Source organism: Aegilops tauschii, chromosome 7 (assembly GCF_002575655.3).
Source record: "Aegilops tauschii subsp. strangulata cultivar AL8/78 chromosome 7, Aet v6.0, whole genome shotgun sequence".
Classification (NCBI taxonomy): domain Eukaryota; kingdom Viridiplantae; phylum Streptophyta; class Magnoliopsida; order Poales; family Poaceae; genus Aegilops; species Aegilops tauschii.
In genome coordinates, this window is record NC_053041.3 from 388282554 (window position 1) to 388295747 (window position 13194).

General features: G+C 43.6%; 2 non-coding genes across 2 annotated transcripts; one reads left to right on the forward strand and one right to left on the reverse strand.

Annotated features, from left to right (window-relative positions):
• The first annotated feature begins 2118 nt into the window (after nucleotides 1-2118).
• TRNAN-GUU (transfer RNA asparagine (anticodon GUU)) lies at nucleotides 2119-2190 on the forward strand. The gene has a single exon. It is a non-coding gene; the product is annotated as a tRNA-Asn (tRNA).
• Nucleotides 2191-2821: 631 nt separating this feature from the next.
• On the reverse strand, nucleotides 2822-2895 carry TRNAD-GUC (transfer RNA aspartic acid (anticodon GUC)). The gene has a single exon. It is a non-coding gene; the product is annotated as a tRNA-Asp (tRNA).
• Nucleotides 2896-13194: the final 10299 nt, after the last annotated feature.

Below are 13194 nucleotides of genomic sequence, written 5' to 3' on the forward strand. Positions count from 1 at the left end.
GCTGTGTCAAATCGGGTGTGAAGTGTCCTTCTAGGTTCTGGCTGGTAGAGCAGAGGACTGAAAATCCTCTTTAGTTTCACGCATGGGACTCTAAATCCCAATTGCGCTAGCTCTGTGGTTCGATTCCACAACAGAACGAACAATGAATGAATGTGGGCGGTCAACCAGGTAAGCCTGTGCCCAGGAAAGAAAGGAATAGGGAGGGATTGAGAGAAGCTTTCACAGTGGAAAATGCAAAAAAGCATATCGTTCTTAGAAATTGTGGAATTTGACTCAGTTAGAGCTATGGTTTAGCATCCTTTTGTCGTACAATGCATTGGTGGGATGAAGGTGCTAGCTTGGCTGAGATAGGAAGTTTCGATGTGTATGTAGATTTGGTTCTAGTGCCCCCACCCTTTTCGAGATCTGTCAGGATTAACAAGATGTTCTGGTGTAAACTATAGAGAAATGGAATGAATGAAATGTATCTAAGAAGAAAGGAAGCCATGCTCCATCCTGTTTCTAAAAAGAACATCACCTCCCTTTTTGGTTAGATACCGCTCCGTTAGGTACTAATGCTTCTACCTATCACCCGGAGGGTGAGTTTGAGAGCTGTGTTTTTTTCCAACGTTAATAGCATTCCGCGAGAAAAGTCATCTACTGATGTTGTCAGCGGAGTCCCTCGTCCATCCATGTATGAATAGCGGTATCCCCCATTTTGGACAGTGATGAGGTAGTCGACGCAATTTGCATGTGTATTTGCGTTCGGCTTTGCTACTTTCCTTCTAGAAAAGAATGTCCGCAGAAGGGAATAGTCTACGTGGCCCGGGGTAGTCTTTCAATTCCTTTATCGGGTGGGAGAGTTTAGAACCAGTTAATCCAATAGCTGCTGCTTTAGTCACACTAGCTACATCAGTTGATCATGTATTTAGCATACCACCTCAGAATAGTCTACGTGGCCCCTTGTTTTTACTACAATTTGATATAGTGAATCCAGTAATGCAGACAGCCCTTTTGAAAGCGCTTTTAAAGCCCCTGACTCTCAAAAAGAGCTGGAGGTTTTGCCTCAACTCATTCCATGAATGTTGTTTCATTCCCCACGCGGCTGAATCCAACTCAGTCTTTATCCTGCCTTGGAGTTCTCTCTCATAACTGAAGCCAGGAGGTATTCGATTTATCGGATTTCGAGCTAGCTGCCCTTTTCTTGCTCCTTGCCATTAGCGCAGCCCTTTTCTTTTTCTTAGCTAGCGTAGTTTTTCACCTTCAAAAGAAGGCGCCAGCGCTTTTGTAGTGACCCCGGAGGGGTCCCGGGTTGCTTTGGCGCGCCCCACCCCGTCAGTCCTGTGTTGTACTTGACTTGACTCTCCCCCGCTTGCTGCTTGCTGATCGCAGTGTTCAAAAATGACACGAAGCTGGATATGAGTAGATGTTGTTTGTCGAAAACGTCTTTCATTCACAATGAAACAGAATGGTCTCGCTCGATGCGTCATTTTAGAATGTGTATTTTCATATTAAGAGTTCTTAAAAGTTCTCAACTCAAAGCCCAACCGTCAAAAGGATGCTACAATGTTCGAAATTATCAACTTAACATGCCCCCTTACTTCCTTCGTGACCTCCCACTACTTCATCTACCGAAATGATTAGGCAGATCTCGTTTTTTCTAGCATTAAACCTGCTCATGATCCTTTATAGAGCATGGAGCAGACAGAGAGATGAAAGGACCACCTTCTCCTGCTTGCTTGATCAGAATCTATTCACATTTAGAATAGCTGAAGTGCTACTTAACTTCACTTAGTAGTTGAAACTCGGAGAGACAGAGAGAGTCCTCTCTCATACTTGCCAATTCCAAGGCTGATCAGCAAGGGAATTGGCAGGAACCAACCTTAGTTGCCCCTCGGTAGAGTGAGTCTACTTAGCGAACTGGCAGGACGCGGAGATCGATTGATCAATATGCATATCGAGAGTTGATGGTTGACCGCCGCCCCCCTTGTCCTGCCCCGGCCGGGGAGGCAAAGGGGATTGCTATCGTCACCCTTTCTCACGGTGTATGTGAAAGAGAAAAAGTGACGCACTTTTTGGATTTTCGGTCTGCGGTTGGTTGGGCCAAAGAACGAGAGTCAGCTTCCTTAAGTCCGTTCTTCCTCAGTAGCTCAGTGGTAGAGCGGTCGGCTGTTAACTGACTGGTCGTAGGTTCGAATCCTACTTGGGGAGATTTGATTCATTCAGAATTCGAATTGATAGTTATAGCTTTTCTGACTAGCGACCCCTGTCCTTCTCCTTTTTTTTCTAAAGACGCAGCAGAATCGTCAAACGGGACATCAAAAGTGGGAAGTTGATTGTAGGATTTCTATTCCTCACTCTCGTATAGGTGAACTTGGTTCGTTCAATGAAAAGGGATAAGAAGGATCCACTGGGAATGAATGGGAAGACTGGGGTAGTATCTTCATTAGCCGGAAGGAATTAGTCTCCACTAGTGTAATTCGAAGAACGAACAAGAAAAGGCGTCTTTAGGTAGGAGGATGGATGGATGTGGTCCAATGGCTAAAGCTCTGCCAGCTTCTTGTAGACTGGCGGTCTCCGAGAGGAACCTTAACCCCCCGGGTTAGGCCGGGTGGGATGGTATACTTTTTTTTCGCCACAAGTGGGAACTCAGTCCTTGGTAAGACACAAGGGGGGAAGGAAGATCTTCACTCATTCATTAAGTAAGTGCCTGCGGTGAGACCCACAACAAACGAAGGGGGTGGAGGGAGACCGAAGAAGGAACAATTGTCTTGAATGCTACGCTGGGATCAGCAGCTTCCAGTGTTTTCAAAATGAGTCGGGCAGGAAGAGGAAGATCGGGCGGGGAAAACGGGGTTCGAACCCGCGACTTCTGGCGTGACAGACCAGCACTCTAACCAACTGAGCTATTTCCCCCTTTCGTAACTACTGTCGATTCAACAGTCACCTACCGGTTACCTTTGTAACTATACCAAAGTAGCTGTACAACAGAATGCCCTTCGCCTTTAGTACTTTTCTTTTTCTTTTGACGACAGTAGAAAGAAATGGCTCTGCTCGCTTAGAGAAGGGGCTCCGCGCTCTATCAGCTATCAGTTAGTTGGCGCTACGCGCGACTTCAGTTGACAAAAGCGAACAAGATAGCGCTAGCGCCTGCGGAGAACTTTCGTTTGTTCGCCTTCTAAAAGGCCTACTGACCTGCCGGTGAAAAGCCGGTTACAAAACAAATAATAAGACGTAGTGAAAAAGTACCAAAACAACTGAAGCCTACATCCCACTACGTCTGGGTTCCCCCTTCCTATGAACCTTGAGTCAATAGGTAGGGTCAACTATACCAAAGTGGAAGGGCCACTATCTAAGCTATTAGTGGGCTGGTTTGAACTATTGATTTACTGAATCGAGTGAAGCTGTGTTGCGTAACATATAGGTCGCCAAGGCCTAGAAGTACAAGTGGTCGCCCTAACGGTCACTCTCAAACTCACTACTTGAGTGACGAAAGTCACTTAGCTTCTTTAATAGGGCTTGCCAAAGAACCCCTCCGGGGCCCCGGGAAGAGGAAGAAGGAGATAGAGCAAAGGTCTCCTCTTTCTGTCCGCTCTTCCCGGCATGTAGAGATCCGATTGGGCTTATAGTTTAATTGGTTGAAACGTACCGCTCATAACGGTGATATTGTAGGTTCGAGCCCTACTAAGCCCATCTGACCTGCTTAATCAATGACTCCGGTAGTCACCTGAACCACTCTCTCGGATAGCCCACAGCCTCTCTTCTGGATGCGAAAGAAGATTCGATCAACGTACAAGGTTTGCCTTCTTGTGAGAAGGAGGGTTCTGAATTGTGTTCTCAGTGCAAAGGGAGTCTTTGAGAAGGTTCCGTTTTTCTAAAGAGAGAGAAGATCAGTAGAGCAGTCCGGCAGCTGTTCGGGGGTCAGCTTTGGGATTTGCCTGATCGACCCCTACCAGTGTATTAATCTACAAAAATGAAGATTGACATTCGTCAATTTACCGGATCTATCCTCTTCTACTAACTTTACAAAATGGAAGGGAAAATGTGAAGACCAAAGATGTCAACTACTAAGCATAGTCAATTGCAAATCGGCCGGTTGGTTTGCTTCTCTCCAAGTATGGGAGATTTTCCAATCTTCGAAAGACGCTCGTACTTTCTTGATCTTATGAAGAAGGGGCTTTCCTTAGCTGCGGACTTTGGGATCTTGAGAGTAGACCATGTCTTACGTTAGGGAATCCGAATCAATCCAAATCCTCTGACACTCCTTTTCAGCTGCTATTTGAATACATGTTCAGATGCAAAAGACCTCGACTTCGAGTATGGTCTTGTTCTTAACTGCTTGAGAGAACGCATATATCCCCTTTTTATTGCTAAACCTCCACAAGCCTTCCCATGCTCGCTAATTGAACCGTCCGTCTTCATCTTAATCCATTCGTTTCCCGGTGGTCAACACACAATAGAATATGTTTGTTTTTGATCAGATTGAGACAAAAGTACCATTTTTTAGGATGTTCGCCGATTCTTCCTCTTCTTTCTCTCATAAAACTGGAGATACTAGCTTCTAATCTGCATATTTTTGCAAATCCTTTTCCATTTGGATTTTTGAAAACATTAACTTACCTCTAGAATTCCACTATATATAACGTTGACGTTCCGCCAAAATGTGCCAGAGCGAGTGAAAGGCAAGCCTACCCACGGTGTTAACTTGCCATCCCCAACAAATCTGCTAGTAGCCCATTCGAGTTCCGCTTGGAAACAAGAAGCTCTTCTTTATTTGCGTTTTTTTGCCCAAGATAAGCCCATTTTCCAGAGCCAAGCCTATTATAAGAGTTCAACTGCCATATTCGGATGGCGTCCAAATGCTTGCATCTTGGGCTGAAGAATGACCCAATTCCTTAGCTTCCATGCATTAATCATATCCGGGGATGTGGGAATAGGGAGATGCCATCCATCTACACGACACGATAGCTTAAGCAAAGAATAGAGAGAGCTAAGCTAGAATACAAACAAAAAAGATATTCCACTAGCGTAGGCCTACCATAGAAAAGTCTAAAAAAACCTTTTCTTTGTCTGTCAGCGGGAGAGAAAGCAAGCTTACGGTGCTTTGGATGTTAATGTTTTTGTAGGATACTAAACACCTATATATATATATATATACATTGTTTTATACTCCTCTGTACAAGCGTATAAGAGCTATTATGCTCGATAAAAGGAAGTTTATGAATAAGTAAGTCTTTCTTTTTTGAATAGCCGGCGGGAGAACTTACTTTTCCGGCTATCGTATGAACAATGCCGTCCGCTTTTCTTTTTTGAGTTTCCATGGATCTCTCCGACGAAGTAGCAGAAGCATGAAATGCTATTCACGAATGAGCATTGCTATCTGATTCCTACAAAAGAGATAGGGGAAGCTCACTTTTGTCAAATGGGGCTAGAAAGCATAGAACCCCGTCTTAAATCAACCGGTGAATCCAGAATCAAAGTGAGGAGAACAGGATATGTTATGAGAAGAGTGACGTGGGAATAGATTGCATTTCAAAAAGAATCTATACACTCAATAAGCCAGAACGGGAAGATTCAACTGCAAAAAGAACTGGTACGGTGTGAGAAGAGGCCTATTCTCAATAATGAACAAGATGATGCAGCTCTAGTTGCTGGAGGCAGAGGACGTGGACGCGGCAGGAATAGATCCAGGGGGAGGACGCGAATAAAAAAGGCTATGAGGATCATAAAAATTGAGGTGGAGGGAGATTGTATAACTAAGGATCGAGTAGAGGAAGACGTCAGTCTTTCAGTTGTAGATGATCATTACCGAAAAAGATGTACATTCGAATGAAAAAAGAGGGCCTGTCCGAGAGGAAATAAAGAATATTCATTTGCGGATTCTTCCGAACAAGCAACGGATTGAGCAACTAGCGTGAAAGCTGTTGCGCGTTAGCGCATCCGTTTTCTTGCTCGGGAACGAGGGGACTAAAAAAATTGTCAAAAGCCATCTTTCTCTTTAACTAACTAAGTATTCTTAAAAATATTATGTCTATGAGGTATTTTGACTTAATGGGAAGTAGGCATCTCATTCATAGGCAAGAGCAGGCCGGCCTGAAGGCATGAACTGAAGGCAGGCAAGAAGGCATTAAATGGCTTTTAAGGATTCGGTGTAAAGATGCGGAGTACAGTATCTTTCTTTCTATAAAAATATATGGAATCCGCGATCCTATCCTATTTTTGAAGTCATTTTTGCATTCGAAATTATTTTCTTTCGCAAGAGCACTCAAACATAGATTGAAGATCTTCAGTTCTTCGGTCGGCAGCCGCAGTCAGTAATAGCAAGCAGCGTCCCATACTACTTTTCCTTTGAATGTTCATTCTGGAATTGAATGTCACAAACAAGACTCATACTTCAGAAAAAAAACTGCTTGAATCAGGAGCTGTAATCCGCAGCTTTAGAGATAGGGGCGGCAGTCACAGCATTGGCAGCAGTGAGCAGAGGTCAAGAAGAAGAAGCGGTAAGAGCAGTTAGAGAGCAAGCAGCGGCTCATCAAACCTTTCTGTTTCGGTTACAGCTCAAGCGGTTTGTTTTCAAGTAAGGTACTCAAGCAAGCTTTCCTCCTGAAGACAGAGTTTCGGGTGAGCTAGCAAAGAAAGTCAGCAGTTAACCGGAAATTTAGGTCAAATTAGCATTTCGTAAGTTTTAGTAAGGCCAGTTATGGGAAGCAGGCCATGGACAAAGAGAGCTCTTCACCCTATATCAAAAGCGTCTGGTGGTCAATTAACTGCCTCCTCAAATCCTGAACAAGCTCCTATCGCCATGCACACTCACAATTGACGTTAGATAGGCAATTCAATAGTTACCGACGAAAGGAGTTCCCCTTCTCTTGGCCAATTGACGTTCTGCTTCAATAAGTCATGACCTTCACTCTCCTCAAGTGAGGAGGGCATATTGTTTGACCAACGAAAGCCTCACTAGTTCCTTCTTCCCGTTCACTATTCCCGTAGCCTGATACGAGTTATTTAGTTCGTGTCTCCTTGTTCTTGGGAAGAACCGAAGGTTCATTCGCGGCACTCGTAGACATAGTTGTATTTCATACCCTCTTCTTTCCCTAAAAAGCTAATAAATCAAAACAAGAGAAAAGCAGAAGCGAAAGCTCGAGTCGAAGAGTGGAGGTCGCTCGGTAACTCGAGTCGATCAGTCCCATTCATTCTTGCCCGAAACAAGTGGGCTATTCATTCCGGTGCCACCTTTGTTCAATCGAGTCCATGTTCTCTATTTCCCAAAACCCATTCGTTCACCGACCCGTGGACCAGAGGTTTAAAGCTTGGAATTGAGCTTTCTAGCTTTCTTTAGTACAATCTTTTTGCGAGAGCAACCCCGGGTTCGTTCCTAAGACTACACTCACAGCTTTCTCTGTTCATGTTCCGGCATAGGAGATCTAGTGGTAGGATAGGGGACAGAGCTTTAGGGCTGCAGTAAACCTCATATGCGCGTGGCTCATCATAAGACCTTAGCCTGATGTCCTACCCAAAGACTTCAAAGGTAGTCACAGGACAACCTTTCCGAGTTCTAACTTCCAAACCTATAACTTGGTTTGCTTGCCTGCTTCCTATCTGACCTATCAATCAAAGAAATGTTCTAGTTCCGCGATACGAGCTTGACTGTCGCTCTGAGACAGTAGATTTCTTGGTTGGGGGTCCCTTTATCAAAGGCTCCCTTCCCTACTGATCATACAACAAATGAAGGTGGTTAGAAAGATGGCACATCGATCTTCTGTACACCTTGTTCGTGCTGCGGAACGCAGAAAATCCGCCTTCCTTGGAAAAAAAATCCTGACTCCGAAGTATCAAAGGAGACTTGGGTGGCGCCTTCTGAAGAGCCCTTCATTCTGCGACTCAGATAGGCTAGGATTCGTGTCTCAGCCGGAAGGGGTCGTAGGACTGACTCAGACAAAGCGTTAGAAGTACGATCTCCGAATCTATAAGCTTTGGCCTGCCTTCTTCCCTTATCTAATCTCTTAGGTAATAAGAAAGTGGTGTTAATTGTCACGCTAAGGAGCTGACCAGTGACATTTCTGTCTCAATTGAAGTCAACCTTACTATACTCGCTTGTAGGAGATCATCGCTCAGAAGGGCGTTCTTTCGCTAGAAAAACAAGAGTTTGAAGATCACCCAACCCACGAAAAGGTCAGAACTCTCGATCTAGCCCCACTTTCTATAGCAATTTATCGACATGTTGTTTCGAATGTCCTTGAAAAGGCCTACACACATACCCTGCCACTCGATGTGTAGTGGGTTTGTTCAGTAGAGATGGGTAGAGCGCACAAGTATTGGAAGGAAAGTTTCACCCTTCTTAAAAGAGAAAAAGTCTGTATTGAACTATGATTTGAATTCCTTTCTTATTAGTTTCCAAGTGCAAAATGTTCATTGCCTTGATCAGAGCCTTTAAGCCTTTTAGAAGCGAGCATTTCCGCAGCTTCTATTTTTCCTAAAGCTAATGAACCGAATGGAAGAGAAAAACTTGGAATAAATAATAAAGAAGGAACCAACAAGAAAATAAAGAATTGTTCCAACCTCGGCTCGGGGTCTGTCTGGAAATGGAAAATAGTTCTCTCTCTCATCTGGTCTCGCCACAGTGACAAGAAAAACAAGTGAATAATTGGAATAGAACGCAATCGTCAACCAAAATCGGGTAGGATGTATTATAAAAGAAAGCCTTGCCTCACTCGCAAGTGAGGACCTCACCCCTCCTTCCTCATTTATTGAGAATGGAAAAAGACAATGTTCATTGCTTCCTCAAAACAAGAGTTCCACGGGCGGCTGCTCCTGAACGAGCTGCTCATGCTCAAACTGATCAACATAAAGTGGAAAGTGTAGTAGAGATATTACTCGCAGTATGAGAAGGAAGAGAAGATCTAACCTCTCTACTTGACACCTCTGAACCAACTTCATTCCTAGCTAAAACAGGAAAGCTGAAAGTACTCAAGCTTCAAACTCCTTGCTAACAGCCCTACCGATAAAAGGAATAATGCTTCAAGGACTATATGACTAGCTCTTATACGAGTTCCTGGTAAACCACTACTTGCGTAAAGTACTCCGCTCGCTCCCCTGCTCGTTCAAAGTATTCCACTCGCTAGGATCTTAGTAAATAAGCTTGCTCCTTACCTTTCCTTCCTAGCTTTGAGAGCAATACTACCTGTAATAACACAATGAACTTATCCTACTTAGGGAACAGGCTGGCATAAAGGGCAAAAGAGAAAGAGTTACACCCGGTCTAAAACCAGGTGGTGTTACTTTCCTGCTTCCACCTGAACCTGCTTGCAGGCCTTATAGAAAAGTATTGTATAAGATAACTAGCTTGACAACAGGAATTCTCTAACTTACTTGTAGATAACGAACTTGCTGAAGGAGGTTAAGATAGTTTTCCGTTAATGGGGAGAGAGAAAAAGAGTCCTCACTTTCATAATCGGTAATCAGAGTCCAGGCTTCCTACACCCATATTTTACGACAACCTATGAACCGACTAACTCAACAGCTGGCCTTAGAGAAACTGTCCTAACTTATCCAAGTAGTCCTAATAAATGGCCATGATGAAATACTCTTCCTTTCCCTGCGGCACTCGCTTGAAGGACTCAAAAGCTGACTAATGCTGATAGGAAGAACTTTCAAAGTTCTCGTTAGTCCTTTCATTGAAGCTAGTGACATCATCTGACTCTATCAATTCATTTCTATCTTCTTTTTCTTTCATTTATCTCTTTCCTATCTAGACAGTGTATTACCCCAAAAGATAGTGAGTTAAGCAAGCATGTGGGAAGTAAGCGAGCAGGGTGAGGCGGCGGCTTGTAGAAAATCCTCAATATCTATATCGGAGTCAGCATCCGTTTTTGTTTGAGTTTCGCTGTTAGCTTACGTCCTTTTAGCTAGTTCGACGTGTTTTCATTAGTCCTTCAAGCAAGTGAGCCAGTCGCGGTAGATCTTTTTAGCCTTTAAGTAGTAGTCCTGTTCGAAAGATAGTTATCATAGTGAAGTGAGTTATTACAGTTTTTCGAGTTTCTTGAAGGCCAGGCAGTCAGCCAAGGAAGGAAGTTATGGTGTGGAAGTCTTCTAGTCTGTCTTCCCCTTCAAGCTCTCGAGTACACTAGGGGAGAGGTATCGAAAGTCAAAGTATAAATCAAAGTGAAAGTAAGAAGTATAAGTAGTAGGCTATCGATTAGGTTTTTCTACTTAATTAAGCTGCTTATGCAAAGTTTTAGAATTTGTTCACATAGGCAGCGTGATTGGGGGCATATTTGTTGCTTCCCAAGGTAGTTAGTTCACCACACAGGCATGTTAGTACTAAACTGCAGAAAACTATTAAGTCATCCAATTCATGCCGCATTGCAAGATTACTCTACCACTCTATAAATGGTATATAGATAAGTGTCTTCACTTCATCAAATGAAAATCAAAGAAATTGAGTACTAACACGTATTGCTATGGATGCTGCAAACAGGCTTTCGGCAGCAATTCCAGAAAAAAGGAATAGGTGTTTTAGCCAGGTCATCAAATCAGGGGGGATATGCCAAGAAGAAATCCATGGAAATCAGCATTCCAAGAACAATAAGTTGGCACTTTCTTTCATATATAAACTATTTATTGAGGGAAAAGATATGAAAAATTAGAGTGGAATCGATTGAATGCACTATCGTTATGCTTTGGCCAACCCTCTTTTCCAAGTTCCTCTTGTTTATCCAATCTGTATTCCAATCAGAAATCCAAGGTAAGATCAAGCCAAAGGGGAATCTAGGTACCGTTGACCCAGGAAATCAAGTATCAAAGGACCCGGGCAATAGGTTTATGACTGAGCTGAAACTAGAGCAGGGAATAGCAGGATGCCTATGTTTCCAATACAGAAATCCTTAACAAAACAGAGCACAGACAATAGGGCCAACTATTGATCTTACTTTCCCTCAATAAATAGTTTGGATTGGATAAACAATCCTACTTTCATTCCAATCATAAAACAAGGGAAAAGATCAAGGGAGAAAACCCTTCCAAGAAAACCAGTAACCAAACCCTGACGAACTTGCATTTGTTGAGCGAAAAGAAGAGTTCAACAGGAAGAACGTATGAAGAGATTGAGATGTTTGGATCTTGGCTAAATTTATAAGCGAAGAATGCACGTGAAGTATTCAAGGTACATTCGACTATATCTCATTCTATAGAAACCATTTCTCAATCTATAGAAACCATTTGCTTTAGGTAGACGTGATGGTACTTCCACTATTTTGGCATCTTATGGAACCCAATTCGAGATATATAAACTAGATCCTTGTTATTAGAATGATGATCTCTTGGCTATGACTGAGTCATATATTAATGGAAATGGTTTTCTCCTCCGAAAGTCCAAGTTGAGTCCAAGTAGTGGCAAACTAGAATCCTTCTTTTCTTTTCCCTTCGTAGTTAGTTTCAGTTCAAATGACGAATTGAGACAGAAACCAATGGATTCCAGTGGCTGGGGGATCCTATGTCTATAGATAGATTCAAGTACCATTCTATACCCCTTCCCTAGCGCCCTATAGACCTATTTTGCTAAGTGGGTCCTACTTAGCTGGTCGGCCTAGGGGGGGATGCAATTCAAGAGACAAGTTCTACAAGTTCTCATGGCCGAGATCCCCGTATTGGTAACGGGGCTGGTGCTGACTCGTTCAGAGAACAGACCCCCGATGTTCTTGGGAAGAAAGAGAGAAGGACGGCCCTGTAAGGGAGATCCTGTGTTGGAAGATATTGGTGGGTGTCATCTCGTTCAATTCTGGGTCAAATGACAAGAGGGCCGTTCAAGCAGATTAGAAGTAGATGTTGTTGAGAAAAGGTCAAAGTGCCACTATGGAGGTCGGAACAAGCGTCTACCTACCAAGTGAATTGTGATTGAAATGACGATGGCAACAGGTTGAGCTCTATCCACTGAAATTGAATCCATCGATGCGGTAAAGGACAGAGCAGAAACAAATCCTCCATTTCCCTGCCTTGCGACCGAACAAAGAAGAAATGCTAGAGTGAGGAGACCTGTTGGTTGACCAACTGAAGGAAACGACGCCTCTCCTGCTTTGCTTACTTTTGGCCAGCATTCGTCTTCGGCTTACAGTAGCGTTTGCAGCTCTATTGGAAATCGAATTTCTATGTCCGTCCATAAAAAGCATCAACTTCTAGTGCCGCCATCCACCACAAGAGTAGGTAACCTGCTCGCTCTTTTCTCTATTGGGGGATCTAGGTATATCTTCCAGCTCTCCTTCCTGCACACTGGCATACAAAGCAGCCTCATAAACTGCATTTTGTAACTGAACCTCCACAGTTTTCAAACCTAAGGGTGGATCAAAAGGCACCGGTATTCTCTAATCTAACTTGAATTCAGATCAATAATCAAGGGGCACAAGAAGAAGGCAAGAGCGCGGTTCCGGCTAAAACCAACTCTGCGAGGAAAGCAGAACTCAGCGGTGACTGATCCGCTCGAACCACACTACTTACTTAGGCTCACTTACGAGAGCTCCCCTGACTCTGATCTCTGATCTAGTAGATGCGAGAAATCAATCCAACTCCATCTGATCTTATGATCTTTGCAGAGGACAAAGGTACTAGGGATATTTCCTCCATTTATATTCGTAAGAAAGAACTCCCACTATTCGTTTGTATGAGCCGGGTCTTGGTGAATCAAAAAAAGGCGTAGATAATGCGCATTGCTTTTGAGTTCGATTTGAACTAACTAGTTTCCACGGTTCTCCAGGAACCTACCGTTTGTTTGGAGTATAGCCAAGTGGTAAGGCATCGGTTTTTGGTATCGGCATGCAAAGGTTCGAATCCTTTTACTCCAGATTATGAAGACCCGATCGGATTTGTCAAGAACGAGCTAACAACTACAGGGGAAGCGGCTCAGTATCAACATACCACCTGCCCGTCTTATCAATGACAATCATCCGTTTGGACGAGGCCATTCTAAGGGTTGTTTAGGATTGGTATCTGCTCTCTTCCCACGGAGTTCTTGTCCCCATGACCAGTATCAGCAGAGGCAAGACCTGTAAGCATCAAGCCAGCCAAGAAGTAGAAGTTGGTAAAGATGGCACAAACAAAAGAAGAAAGGAACTTGGTTGGTGATCTTACATACGGGAGGCCTTCTATAGAGTGAGGCAAATAGCGATTTTGCTATAGATACTGGGATCAGAAAATGGTAGTGGATGTGGACGCCGAACAGGTGGC